Raw genomic sequence first — 14,551 nt, 5'->3', positions numbered from 1 at the left:
ATTCGTTTGATAATTCATAAATAAAAATTACTTATAATATGACTTTGATTGAGAGAAAAAAATTCAACATGTTTAAGTAACTTTCTAAACTTCAGCTTGCAAGAAAACAAACCAATTGTAATTCTTCGATAATTTGAAATGCTAAAATAAAACAAACTACAGAGAACTTTATTTTAAAATACCAATATAATGAACGAATTATAAATCTACTAAAACTTAAACAATCTTCTAGATCTTCAAAATTAATCTCCTCCTCTGCAGCAGAATCGATGAATGAAAACGACAATGAGTCTGATACAGAGTGCAATTGAAGAAATTTTGATGAATATATCAAACATATGCGGTAAACAAGGTAGTGGCTTGATAAATGCAATGTAAAACATTAAAACGATTACAAATATTTTGATCAACGCATAAAATAGGGAAAATATCCAAGTACCCCCTCAACCTATGCCCGAAATCCCAGAGACATACTTATACTATACTAAGATCCTATTACCCTGAACTTATTTTATATGTAATTTTCTACCCCTTTTTAGCCTACGTGGCACTAGTTCGAAAAAAAAAGTCAACCATCGTTGGGCCCACAAGATAGTGCCACGTAAGCTAAAAAGGGGTAAAAAATTATCAATAAAATAAGTTCAGTGGGGTAATAGGACCTTAGTATAGTATAAGTGTGTCTCTGAGATTTCGGGCATAGGTTGAGGGGATACTTGGGCATTATCCCCATAAAATATAATGCAAAGACAATTGTGGAAAACAAATACAAGCTGCTTCACAACATCCATCTTCTATGTCTGCCATGTTTACTATGAGATCCAGCTGATATTTTGAGGAGTATTTATACAGAATAAAATGTAGTATTGTATTGGTAACAAACGAACAATTAGTGTATGTTACACCTTTTGATCTTATTTCAACTGTTTTTTTTCTAAGTTGCTTCTATTGAAAAAAGGTAAATACTTTTGTAATTTTATGGTTATAATTATCAATTTTAATTCCTAAAGGGTTAATTATTTTCGTACAATTTTTTGGAGCCAAAACAATATTAAAGTCAGATGGAAAAACAATGAATTATTTCCTTTTTCACTTCGTGAGTTACTCTTTGGTTAATAGTTTCAAGAATATTCTTCCAAATATACATTGTCCAAATGTTTTTTTTTTACACTTTTTATTATTTAACAAATAAGTAAATTATTCCTAGCAAATAACAATTTCTTGAAATTACCAATTTATTTTCATTGCAATAATAATTAAGATTCATCTTGTTGTGTAAAAGTTTCATATATAACACTGGAGTTAGTTCTTGGATTTTATTTTATTTTACTGAAATTATGTTTGTACTAAAAAAATTAATCGATTTTTATTGAAGTATCATATAAATTAATAAAAAAGGTCTGTAAGCAAAAGGTCATACATTTTTGCTTGCAATTCCGTTGCAGAAACTTATTTGAAAAAATAAATATATGATATTAAATTTTTTAAAATAATAATTATATGATACTTCAGTAAACCGAAGGACTTTTCATTACAAAGTATTGTTCAATAACTTTATGTAAAACTTAAATAAATTGAATGGTTGTGGTTGGCCCCAAATTCCCAATACTCTGACAAATTATTTTTTGGTCAACTTTTATGGTGTGTTATAAATTTTGGAAGAAATATTTGATTATTCTAAAAAATATGACTTATGCTTATAAGTTGTAAAAATTATTAAAGTACCCTTTAAGTTAATATTAGCATTTTATAATGAACATATTTTATTAAAAATAACCCTAGAACATAATCGATAACAATCAGCAATAAAGTTATAGCGCTATCCTCGAGTTTCATATAATCAGCAATAACAAAATAACAATATGGACAAGAACAATATACATCAATAGCATATTCAAACTTCTTAGTTATTCCACATTGTTATGTATAGATAGCAAAGAGGATTAGTTATTAGTTATTAATGGAGTAATTTGATGGATAAATATTAGTTGAAATAATTAAATTATGGTTATTTTTTTTATAAAATATAAAAAATTGAGGTAATTTTAAAATTTAAAATTTCTAAATATTAAAATTGTATTCACACCAATTTTTTTTTTTATAGTATTTGAAAACTCAAGAATATTTGACAAATATATTTATTAAATAGTAACAAATTATATGACCAAATATCATTTTTTAAAGTTTTCAAATATATTTGGGGCCAAACTGATCCTTAGTGGTGTGAAGGTAAGTGATCTTTCAGAGAGGCAATAAAGAGGTAGATATACTAGTGAAAATGGCCTTTACATCAAATATTTGGAAAAAAAATTGTTGGGGTGGTTATGGTTTTTTATGACAGCTATTATTGAAGTTGGGGTGACCATCAAACTGATGCGGTGAAACATATGAAATTATATGTTTTTTTATTTTAAGGAATAAAGACTTGATTTATTTTTGTTAGATTTTTTTTCCGTTTTTTCAAGTGATTATTTAAATGAGTTAACAATTGTCATATTTAAAAATTTAAAGGCATAGATTAAATTTTTTTAACAAGTCTTGTAAACATAGTTAAAAAATAACTTAGAAAAAGAAAATTCACTAATTTTTGTAAGAAATTTATAAGAAAATCTCATCTTTCACTAATTTTGGCTCCTCATTAATATAATTATTTTCATGATACATGTTTTACATATCTACTAACATCATTTTTCTAATCTAAAATAAAAATTCTCAGTTGACACAATAAAATCATAAATTGAGATGTAATAAGATCATCGGGTAAAGAAGCAGCAAAATAATTAAGGAAAAAAAAGGAGGCCAACTTTATTTTTAAACATAAATTATGCTAAAACATCTTACAAATACTATTAGACAATATATTTTTTTCAGCAAGTCAAAGGTAGTTCGCAAGATTTTAACCAGAAAATAAATGAAAAAAATAAAGCTGTATGTTAAAATAATTTAGAAAGCATAATCTGACATTTGCCTTTTTTTAATACTAAATTCTAGAGATTATCTCGAGTTATTAATATGTATTTTATATCTTTTATGTTAAAAGGATATTCATAGTTTCATATGATTAAATTTTTTAATAGATTTAAATCAAATTAATTTTATAAAATGAAATTTAATCAAATTAATTCTTAAATAAATTTATTTTCTATTTAAATTCTGAAGACAAAAATAGTTTCTAACAAAAATCATTTTCCCTCAAGGCAAATTTGAGGGGAATTAGGGGTGGGGGTGGGTGGATTTATATTGAATGGCGAAAAGGTAAAAACAGAGAGCAATGAAGCGCTAGAGCCTAGAAATGGCGAAGAAGAATGAAGGAGAGAGAATAAAAATATAAATTTTGATTTTAAATTATTTTTTAATTAATTAATTTTCTAGGAAATAAACTGGTAGTTTCCAAAACTCCATAGGTTTCTCCACTGTATTTGGGGAGATTGTAAATGTATTTTGTAAATTTTAAATATTCTTCTTCTTTTGAATGTACCTGCAAAGAAGAAATTTTTTTTTGCTCCAGATGACTCTGGGTTAGTTTTATTTTCTGGGTTTCCAGATTACTATCCAACTCTCAACTACATATCAGTTGAGAAAATAAAAGATTTCAATGTTAAGGCTAGGGGAGTTGATAAAAAACTTCCTTTTCTTTACAGAAGTTGCGATTTCCGCTATGATTTGTTTCTAAATTATTTTCATCTTCTATACATTTTTCTTTTCCTTTTTGTTTTTCAAGGAATTTTTTAATTAATATTTCATCCATACTTCCCTTTTGCATTTGTTGATTTTTTATTCAATAATTCTTTTATATAATTTTGACTAATTCTTTTGTCAATTTTTTCTATAAAACTTGTTACTTTTCCTGGAATATTTTCCTTGATATATTTTATTTCTATTTCTATCATTCTTATTCTTAATGATATTTGTTTATTACTCTCTATGAGGTCCTTTAAGGGATCTGATATTTCTTTAAGACTCATTAGTCTGAATAATGCCAATCAGATGTATCATACAAATTATTATCAAAATCATTATACCATATATTATATCTTTCTACTTGTCTTTTATTATACCAAACAATTATTTTTATTATTTTTCTTTTTAAATCTCCATCTAAATTTCTTATTACTTGTAAAATTGTGACAAGTGTTTCAATTTCTATATACCAAAATGGTTTAATATTTTTGTCCATTTTATTCGTTACTTGGCTCTGATACCATTTTCTTGTAGCTGTTATCTTAACAGGGTAAAACTAGTAAAACAACTGTCATATTAACAGGGTAATACTAGAAAAACTGTAAATATAAACAGTTATAAAATTCATTATTATGCAGTAAAAAACATATTATTTTTTTAATATGAGTATAGCAGTCTTATAATATGAGTATAGCAGTCTTATACTCAAATTGTTCTTGTATTTTATACATTCTCATCTCATAAATGGATGTGATTAAATTTTTTATTATTATGCAGTAAAAATCATATTATTTTTTAATATGAGTATAGCAGTCTTATACTCAAATTGTTCTTGTATTTTATACATTCTCATCTCATAAATGGATGTGATTAAATTTTCATATCTATAATTGGTATGTTCTAATACCTTTTCCATTTCATAAATTGCCTTTTTTATATGATGTATGGCTTTCTTATGTGTCCATGCTCTTTTTTTTACGCTATGTAAATGTCGTCGTATAGATTTCATTTTTATTTATTTTTATGCAATTAGCATGATATATTTATGCAAAACATTCTGTAAAACATGATATGTTTAAATCCCTACAGGTACTAAGTAATTTTTATTAGCGTTTAATTAAGATAACAACTTATATTATGTATATAATATTATAAAATACGTAATAAAAGTTAGGTTTTTGTACCTTCTTCCTCTTGTTGATAATCAGTCCTATCAATGCCTCAGCATTTCTCCTCTTCGGCCATGAATAGCATTTTTCGCCTTCTTCTCTCAATTACGGCTACTTTCCTAGCTATTCCTCCTAAAGGCTGGAAATCGCAACTTCCACTTCGACTTTTTATCAATTTTGAGAAAAATGACATGTAAACAAACTTTTATTTCATATATTTCAATATTACATACATAAGATAAGTATTTATCTTAGCAAAACATTAAATAAAAATACTTTTCCCTAGCGGGAGAAGCTAACTTACTCACACATATTTAAGACTTTCTTACTTTAAAACTTATTTTCTCACTTCTAAGACCTCTACCTATTACAATAATGTCTCTCTCCTTTTATAGATGATAAGGAGGGACTTATGTTACAATTATTTATCTTTAAAGGGTATTCCTTTAAAGATTCCTTTCTAGACTCATCTGAGTCAAAAGTCTTTCTCTTTCTTCACATGGGCTGCTTTTTGTTCTGGCCGACAAAGCATCTGCTTTTTCTTTTTAAAAGAAAAGTATTTTGTCCTTTTCTTCTTTTGTAAACGTAAGTGCTTACGTTTTTGTTCATTTACGTAAGTGCTTACGTCTTTCTTCTTCATCGATCTTCATTTATCGATTGTGCTCATGTTCTAACATTTTGCATGCTAGCTTCCAAGTTTTTTCTGATGCCCCTAATCTATGGAGCTCGATATCAAGAATTCTTTCTTTAAGTAATTCTGACTTTGAATTTCCTTTAGTAATTAACACCCAGTCAGAATCTTGATCAATTACCGTGAAATTATCTCGGAAAAGCCTATTTAAAATGGCATATAAGACTTTTATCCCTAATGCCCTTCTGGTTTGTATCTATTTTGTGTTAAGAAAAGGAAGTTTTTTATCAACTCCCGTAGCCTTAACATTGAAATCTTTTATTTTCTCAACTGATATGTAGTTGAGAGTTGGATAGTAGGCCTGAGAATCTTGACCTTCCATTGCAATACTATAGCATCTACAGTATACTCCTCCATCGCCTTGGCTGAAATTTCTGATTGCGTTGAACAATCTGGAGGGTAGTTGAGATAATTCTCTGAGATCTGGACTTGTGTAAACACGATCTAAAAATACAAACTCAAATAATTGAGCTGTAAAGCTCGGAATCCCATTTGGAAATATGAAAATTCTAGGAAATAAACTGGTAGTTCCCAAAACTCCATAGGTTTCTCCACTGTGTTCGGGGAGATTGTAAATGTATTTTGTAAATTTTAAATATTCTTCTTCTTTTGAATGTACCTACAAAGAAGAAAAAACTTTTGCTCCAGATGACTCTGGGTTAGTTTTATTTTCTGGGTTTCCAGATGTTTTTTCAGTTTTCACTGATGATGAGCTAGAAGCTTCATTTGCTCGGCTTTTTCTTACATCCTTTTTGGATGAAGATGACATATCCATGCGTACCATCGAGATGTTTTTTGAACTAGGTGCTGGTGGGACATCTCCTGCCACCTTGTTGAGATTGATAATCTCTTTCAGATTTGAATTCTGAATTGGACGTGTATCCAAATGTTCACAGAGAAGTAAAAATTCTCTCATATTTTCAGTTTGGTCTGTGCTGAGTTGATTTATTTCGAATTGTAACATTCGAGCTTGTTCAGACAATTTTGAGAGTTCATCTCTTATTTTGAACAATTTCTGTGCTTTTTCATCGATGGAATTATCCACCTTTTGCATCCTTTCATTTATCCTGTTAACCAGGATTTTTGTCTGATTGTCCATATTGGACGTTTCTTGATAGGAAATCTGCAAGAAAATTGTCATTTCCTTTTATATATTCAATTGAAAAAGTATAAAAAGATAATAATACTTGCCATCTATGAAGTCTCCTGTATTGAGGTTCAGAAGGCAATTTATTGTTTATTAGCTCTGCAACTTGTGTGTTATCAGTTCTAATAATGAATGGTTTCGGTAAAACAAAAGTAGAAAACTTTCTAATTCCTTTTACGATTGCTAATAGTTCTTTTTCATTTGTTGAATATCTTGTTTCTGCATTATTGAATGTACCAGTTGTGTACCTGCAGATTTCATTTAGATCTGTTTGCAAAATAGCACCCCAATGATAATCTGAAGCATCTGTTTGTAGAATTAGATTATCACTTTCCTGTGGTAGTCTTAACTTGGGTAATTTTGCACATTCTTCTTTTAAGTTTTTTACACACTTAGTGTGTTCTTCTGTCCAACCTAGTCTGTTGGTTTTTCTTATCAATTTTTGAAGTATATTTCTTTTCTTTGCTAAATCTTGTATAAATTCCCCTGCATAATTCAAACAACCCAAAAATCTCTGGATTTCTTGTTTTGTTGTAAGCTTGTCAGGAAATTCTATAATCTTTTTAGCTATATGCAATTGTAGTTCAATTCCATTTTTCGAAATAATCATTCCTAAGAATTCTATTTCGTTTTTATTTTTCTCTGCTTTTTTCTGACTTAGAATTATTCCATTCTTTAAGCATTTTTCTGAATTTTTTTTTTTAAAATGTTTTAAATGATCTTCATATGTTTTAGAACATATTAGTATATCATCAATGTATACTATTAAATAATTATCTTCTGAGAAGATTTTATCCATTCTTCTTTGAAATATTTGTGGTGCGTTTTTTAATCCAAAAGGCATTACTAACCATTCGTAATGTCCATTAGTAGTACTAAATGCAGTTAATTTAACTGAATTTTCTTCTAATTTTATTTGCCAAAATCCGCTTTTACAGTCAAATTTTGAAAAATAAGTCTTTCCTTTTGCAAGGTTAATTAAATTGTTTTTATTTGGAATAAAATATTCATCAAATAAACAATTTTTATTTAACTCTTTATAGTTTATCACCATTCTTGCTTTTCCTCTTTTTAATTCAACATGATTTCTTACTAAGAATGCTGGACTACTATGAGGACTTTTACTCATTCTTATGAGTTTTAATTTTAGTAACTCATTAATTTGGATTTTAAATTTCAATTTATCTTCTTCGTTGTATAACATAGGTCTTACCCTAATTATTATGTTTGGGTCTTTTAGTGTTAAAATTGCTCTTTCATGACTTTGTTCCGATTTTTCTAATGGATTTTCTCCATATGACTTTTGTAAATTTTCCTTAATTTTTTCTAAATTAAGACATTTGCAAGTAATTTTTCTTAAGTTATCTAAATACTTTCTTTTATATTTATCTTTATCTTTTTCAAGATTATAAACATTTTGTATTCTTGGGACTTTTATGTAATGTCCGCAAGGTGTTTTCAAATTTATCATATATAATGTTTGTTGATAATTTTGAAATTGTTGTATGAAATCATTTCCTAATAATAAATCTGTTTCCAGTTTATCATAGGCAAACAATTTACTTATAGAAACAATTTTTTATCCTAAAATTATTTCTACCTTTTCTTTAGATTTTGTTAATTTTTCTTTATCTCCTGTGATTCCTATCATAGAGATATTATTTTTATTTAAGTCCAATCTTTTATTAAAAAAGACTTATCTAGACTTGCTTCTGATCCATTATCTATTTGACAACAAGTTGTCAATTTTGTATCATAAATTGTTATTTCTATAAAAACCGAAACTTTAAAGATTGTTTCTTTTGGCATTTATATTTTTGCTATGAAACAAGTTTCATTTTTATAAATCATTTCTATTCCATCTTTTCCGATGTTATAATCTTCTAAATTATTTAGAAATAAATTTCCCAAAATTATTTCTTGGTTACTTTCATGATTTATAATATAACAAGGAACTGTTATTCTTATTGTATCTAGCTGTATTGGTAAATCTACCATATTTTTACAGCTGAAATTATTACCTTCAAAGGTTTTGTATACGTATTGTTCTCCTTCATAAACTGTTAATCCATTTATAAGATATTCTTTTATATGATTAGCAGTTGCTCCTATTTGTATCAGTATATCCTGATTTTTCCATTCTAATCCATTGAAAATTCTTTCTTTTATTTTCAATATACTTGAATGTTGATTTTTTATAGAATACCTATTAGATATACTTTTTCTAATGGTATTTTTTCCATATTCTAATGAAAGTCTAGGATTACTAGTACTTCCTATTTCATGTGTTTTTCCAAATCGGATTTCATATTCGTCAGGAATTTGTGCTTGCTGAATTTCTGCTTCTATAATTCTAGCAATTCCTTCGCATTCTTGATCTATTTCAATTGGTTTTTTATTTTTATACACATTTCCATAATTTGAATTTGTAACTGTGTATAATGCCTGGTAATATATACTCATTATATGATTTCCTGGTTTAAATAGATCATTTCTTTTGATCTGGAAATGTAGACTTAATGCATCATTAAAATCAGCGTCTTTTAGTGATATACAATATCTTGGGTAATAAGTGAATAAAAGCTTAGTGTAAGCTAAATTTCCTTCCACTATACCAAGATTTCCTTCTCTTGCGTTCATAAATCTTTCATCGGATAAATTTATCACTATTGAACAATTTATTCCTTCTTTAAAGGTTGATTTAACTAATATTTGAATTCCTCCTAGATGAACGTAATTCATTTTCTTTCTTTTCTTTTCAGGAATTTTTCTTAATATTTGATTTATCATTGGTTTTGTTAATAAGTTTAACTTATGTTTTCCTGCAGTTTGGGTAATTTCTATTACCTTTTCAACTTCTTGATATTCATGATAAGAGATTTTGTCTCTTGTGAAAATCCTTTGCATTCTGCTTAATAAGCTATCTTCTGTTTTAAGATTTAGTTTTAATCCTTGGATTTTCTTAAATATTTCTCCATCGAAAGTTGCTTTTAAAGCATATCCATGATGATCTTCTTCTGTATCCAATATTTGTACAGAATCTTCCTTTTCTTGTAATTCTTTATTCATTTAGTCAGACTCTTCTGAACTAGTTGAATATTCTTCATAAATTTCTTCAAAGAAATCATCACTATTTATAGATTTTATAGATTCTAAATCTGAATCTATTTCTAATCTATCTATTTTTGAGATTTTTACTCTCTTCTTATTACATTCATAACTTTTGTGTCCTTCTTCTCCACAATTGTAACATTTACATTTATTTTTAGTTTTAGTAAATTCTCTTTTCTTTTTATAATACCTCTTCTTTGGTATATAATTTTGTTTAGTGAAATTTTTCTTTTTAATTAACCCTTTCTTGAGTTGTTTTTTCTTTTTATATGGTCTATCTTCACATCCCCATTGAGTAGATGCCTGTGTGTCTTTACAATAAATTTGGTATTAATTCTTTTAGCTTTTCTTTGTATATTATGTGACATACATAATTGCCCTAATTATTTAGGAAACTTATTCTTTGTCCAAGAGTATCTCCTTTCATATTTTTTTTTTCATATTCTTCTCTAAAATATTTGGCCCAAAAGCCTGGAAATTTTTGATAGTATTTTTCCAAATAAGGTAACATTTCTTTACCACTATCAAATATTTTATAATAATATTCTTCGAATTCACAAGTGTATTCTCGAATATAACTCATTTTACATATCTGTAATTTTTCTAATTTTTCTTTTGCTAAATTTTTTATTATTTCTTTGTTTTCCTTTTCACTTCCTTGTCCCCCAAAGAATTCATTTGTAATATATTGCTTAAGGTTATTTATACCTTCTTGCAAAGAATTTTTTAATCCTTCTAAGGTATCATTTTTAATTATATTTTCAGCATCTTCAGTTAATCCTGAAAACCAATCATTTACCTTTCCAGTAAAGGTATTTATCATTATGAAATATTTTTCTTCATCTGTATAATTTCCTTTTCCTAATAGGAAATACATTAACATATTTTGAGACCAAAGATCTAGGCTATTTTCTGAATTTCTTTTACATTCTAAATCTAAGAATTGTATGCTAATATCTCCTGTAGGTAGTCTATTAGGCATAAATCTTGATTTATCATTGTTATGATATTTTTTTGTAAAATCATTATTTGTTTTTGATTTATTTGTAAAATTTTCATTTTTATTTTCTGGCTCTTGCCATTCATTTTTCATCGAAGTTGAAGCTTCGAACTTTCCTTGGGGTCTTAAATACTTTTGCAATCCAACTATTCTAGATTTACATAATATTTTTCCTAAATATATTTAAAAGAATTTTTTTATTTATTATTTGAGTATTTTTTTTACTTTTTTCCTGATGTTTATCATTTCTTAAATAATATTTGCCAAATAAAAAATAAAAATTATAACTGACATCTTTTAAATTTTAGGAGTAAATAAATTTTGTCACTCAATTTTCAATTCTTTTAATTTCCTAAAATTGCTCTATAGACTTTGTAGCTCTTAATACTCTATTAGAATAATAAAAATCTTTTATAATTTTTTTTAAAGAAAAAGTAAAATATTTAATAAAAGTTTTAAATATGTATGCATGACAATTAGGAAAAGTTGTTAATATATTTTAAGAAAATATAATGGATTACAAATATATTTAACAAATATATGGAAGTAAATAATTATAATTAGGACTTTGTTTTAATTAATTAAATCTTAATCATTAATTTTAAATTATAATATGTGTCAAATCCAAGTTAGAATTTAAAAAGAAAAAAAAAAGAGAAATGAAGAGAAGTCAAATCCAATGAAAGTGATATTATAATCCGGAAATACATAATTCATTTAAAAATTATTAAGGAAGACATTTAATACTTATGTAATTAAATTCATTTAAAAGTTATTAAGGGAGACATTTAATACTTATGTAATTAAAGAGTTAAAAAAAATATGTTGCATGCAGGTTCATCAGAAAATTGGTGTATTTTCTAAACGAAAAGAAGACTGTTCTTTAGAAAATTGAATTGAATAAATTAATTTTTTTTAGATCTTTTAAGGATAAAATAATTTCTTCTTTTCATAAAATGTTAAAAAATATTTCTCCATGTTGATGCCAACTTTGTGCTATTTTATATGGTGTAACATACAGTCTGTTTGGATAGACTTAAAAAAGTAGCTTTTGAAAAGTACTTCTGAAAGTGCTGAACCTTATTTTTAGAATAAGTAGTAATGTGTTTAAATAAAAGTGGTGAAGTTAAAAAAAATTGTTGATGTGTTTGGCAAATAAGTGCGGATAAACACTTTTTTAATCAAAATATATGAAATACCTTTAAAAGTTGTTAACACTATAAAAGTTGATTAATTTAATAATAATAATAATATAATAATAATAAATAATAATAATAATAATAATATATAATATATAATAAATAATAATAATAATAAATAAAAAAATAAAATATTAATAATATATAATAATAATATATAATAATAAATAGTAAAATATTAATAATAATATATATAATAATAATAATAATAATAAATAATAATAATAATAATAATAATTAAATAATAATAATAATATCACAATATGAAAACAATAATTATAATAATAATAATGATAATAATAATAGTAGTAATAAATAATAAATATTATATATAAAATATTATTAATAATAATAATAAATAAAATAATAATAATAATAATAATAATAAAAAAATAATATGAAAACAACAACAACAACAACAACAACAATAATAACAACAATAATAATAATAATAATAACAATAATAATACTAATAAATGATAATATATAATGTATAATAATAATAATAAAGAATAATAAAATAAAAAATAATAATAATAAAAATAATAATAAAATATTATTATTATTATTAATAAAATATTATTATTATTATTATTAATAATAAAATATTATTATTATTATTATTATTAATATTAATAATATAATAGTAATAATAATCAAGAATAATAAAATAAATAATAATAATTATAATAAAATAATAAAATATTAATAATACTAATAATTATAATAATAATAATAATAATAATAATAATAATAATAAAATAAAAGAATAATAATAATAATAATAATAATAATAAAAATAAAAATAAAAGAATTAAGGGTAAAAAAATAATATACACGATCAACATAAAACGACTTTTAAGTTGAAAAAAAGCACCCCTAACCTAACTTTTAACTTTTGGATTAAAATAAGTCATTTTTTACTTAAAATAAGATACTTTGATATTTGTCAAACATACTAATAAGTCAAAAACTGAGTTTTAAATCAGCTTGACAAGTTTTTAAGCCCATCCAAACAGACTCATACTCTATCCGTTCCATATTAATTATATTTTTGAGGTGTTTTCACACCTTTTAAGAAAAATAAATTTAGACATAAGTTGTACATAGTTTTTCATTTTTACCCTTATTAATTATTGTCAAATTTATTGAATTCATCATATCGAAAATTCAAATGAAGGCTACAATTGAAAGAACGCTCTAAAAGTAGTCTTAAAAACTGAACAATAAAGTTAATTTGAAAAATAAAAAGTGCCTCAAAAATTTAATTAACATAGAATGAAGGGAGTATTTAATTAGGAGAAATCACAAAGTTAATATATCAATAAATAATATTTAAAATACGAAAAAGGGCCTAAAATACCCTCGAAGTATTGAAAATGGTATAAAATTACTCTCCATCCACCTATTGGTTCCAAAATACTCTTCCTACCCATCTATTGGCTCCAAAATGCCGTTGTCATCCGCATTTGGGTTCAAAATTGACCACTTGTTTAACGGTTTTAAATTTAAACTATTTAAATATTTTTTTAAATACGTGGCACTCAACTATTTGTTATAATTTAACTTATTAGTATAATTTATAAATCAAGTCACTACCCACCCATTACTAATTAAACTCCACCAAATTAATAAACCCGTCATATTATTAATGCAACAACAGAAACGATATTGCGAATGAGTGTTTTTAAAATTTTGAGGCAAAAATAGAAGTAAATTATCATACATTCAAGTGTGTAAATAAAAATTACCGATAAACTTAAGAGTCTGACTATGTTCATTTTAATTATTCTTTCGTCTCAATTACGTGATGTTACTTCATAGATAACTTTTTTTTAAAAATAATATATTACAGATTTTAAAACAAATCATAAATATTTATAAAATTATATTAAAAAAAGTGCATGAATTAATTTGGGATGTACTACTTCTTTAACTTTAATCATAAATTTCGAATTCAAGTTTGAAAGAGAATCATATTGAAATTGTCCTCCTAAAAATAAGCGGCTCAACCTAAATTTATTTGGGGCTTTGATTCGATCTCGATTAATTTTGGATCATCTTAAGGAATCTAGAATTTTATCGTGTTGTAGTAGTGTTTATGACGATTTTGATATTATAATTGGTTTATTAATTGGGTGGTGTTTAGTTAGTAATTGAGTGGATAGTGGGTTTGTTTATAAACTATATTAATAAATTAAATTATAACCAATAGTTGAATGCTAAGTATTTTAAAAAAATATTTAAACAGTTTAGTTTTAAAATAGTTAACTAAGTGGTCAATTTTGAACTCAATGGTGGATGACAAGGGCATTTTGGAGCCAATAGGTGGATGAAAAAGACATTTTGAAACCAATAGGTGGATAGAGGATAATTTTGTACCATTTTCAATATTTCGAGGGTATTTTAGATCCTTTCCATTTAAAATATTAATTATAATAGCCTATAAAAAAAGTTATATATATGATTTTATAATTTCTTCACGTATTTTTAGAAGAATGAATGCACTCACTCTGCCAAGTGCCGCTGTGCCACATCATCTTAATTATTTAATTC

At 25.3% G+C, this 14,551-nt stretch overlaps 1 long non-coding RNA gene across 1 annotated transcript; it reads right to left on the bottom strand.

Annotated features, from left to right (window-relative positions):
• Positions 1-71: 71 nt before the first annotated feature.
• LOC109120856 (uncharacterized) lies at positions 72-5,209 on the bottom strand. The gene is made up of 2 exons (XR_002028327.3): positions 4,863-5,209; positions 72-291 (listed from the first exon to the last, which is right to left on the bottom strand). It is a non-coding gene; the product is annotated as an uncharacterized lncRNA (long non-coding RNA).
• Between the last annotated feature and the right edge of the window lie 9,342 nt (positions 5,210-14,551).

The sequence above is a fragment of the Solanum lycopersicum genome, chromosome 8, assembly GCF_036512215.1.
Source record: "Solanum lycopersicum chromosome 8, SLM_r2.1".
Taxonomy (NCBI): domain Eukaryota; kingdom Viridiplantae; phylum Streptophyta; class Magnoliopsida; order Solanales; family Solanaceae; genus Solanum; species Solanum lycopersicum.
This window is presented reverse-complemented; position numbering and strand designations above follow the sequence as displayed.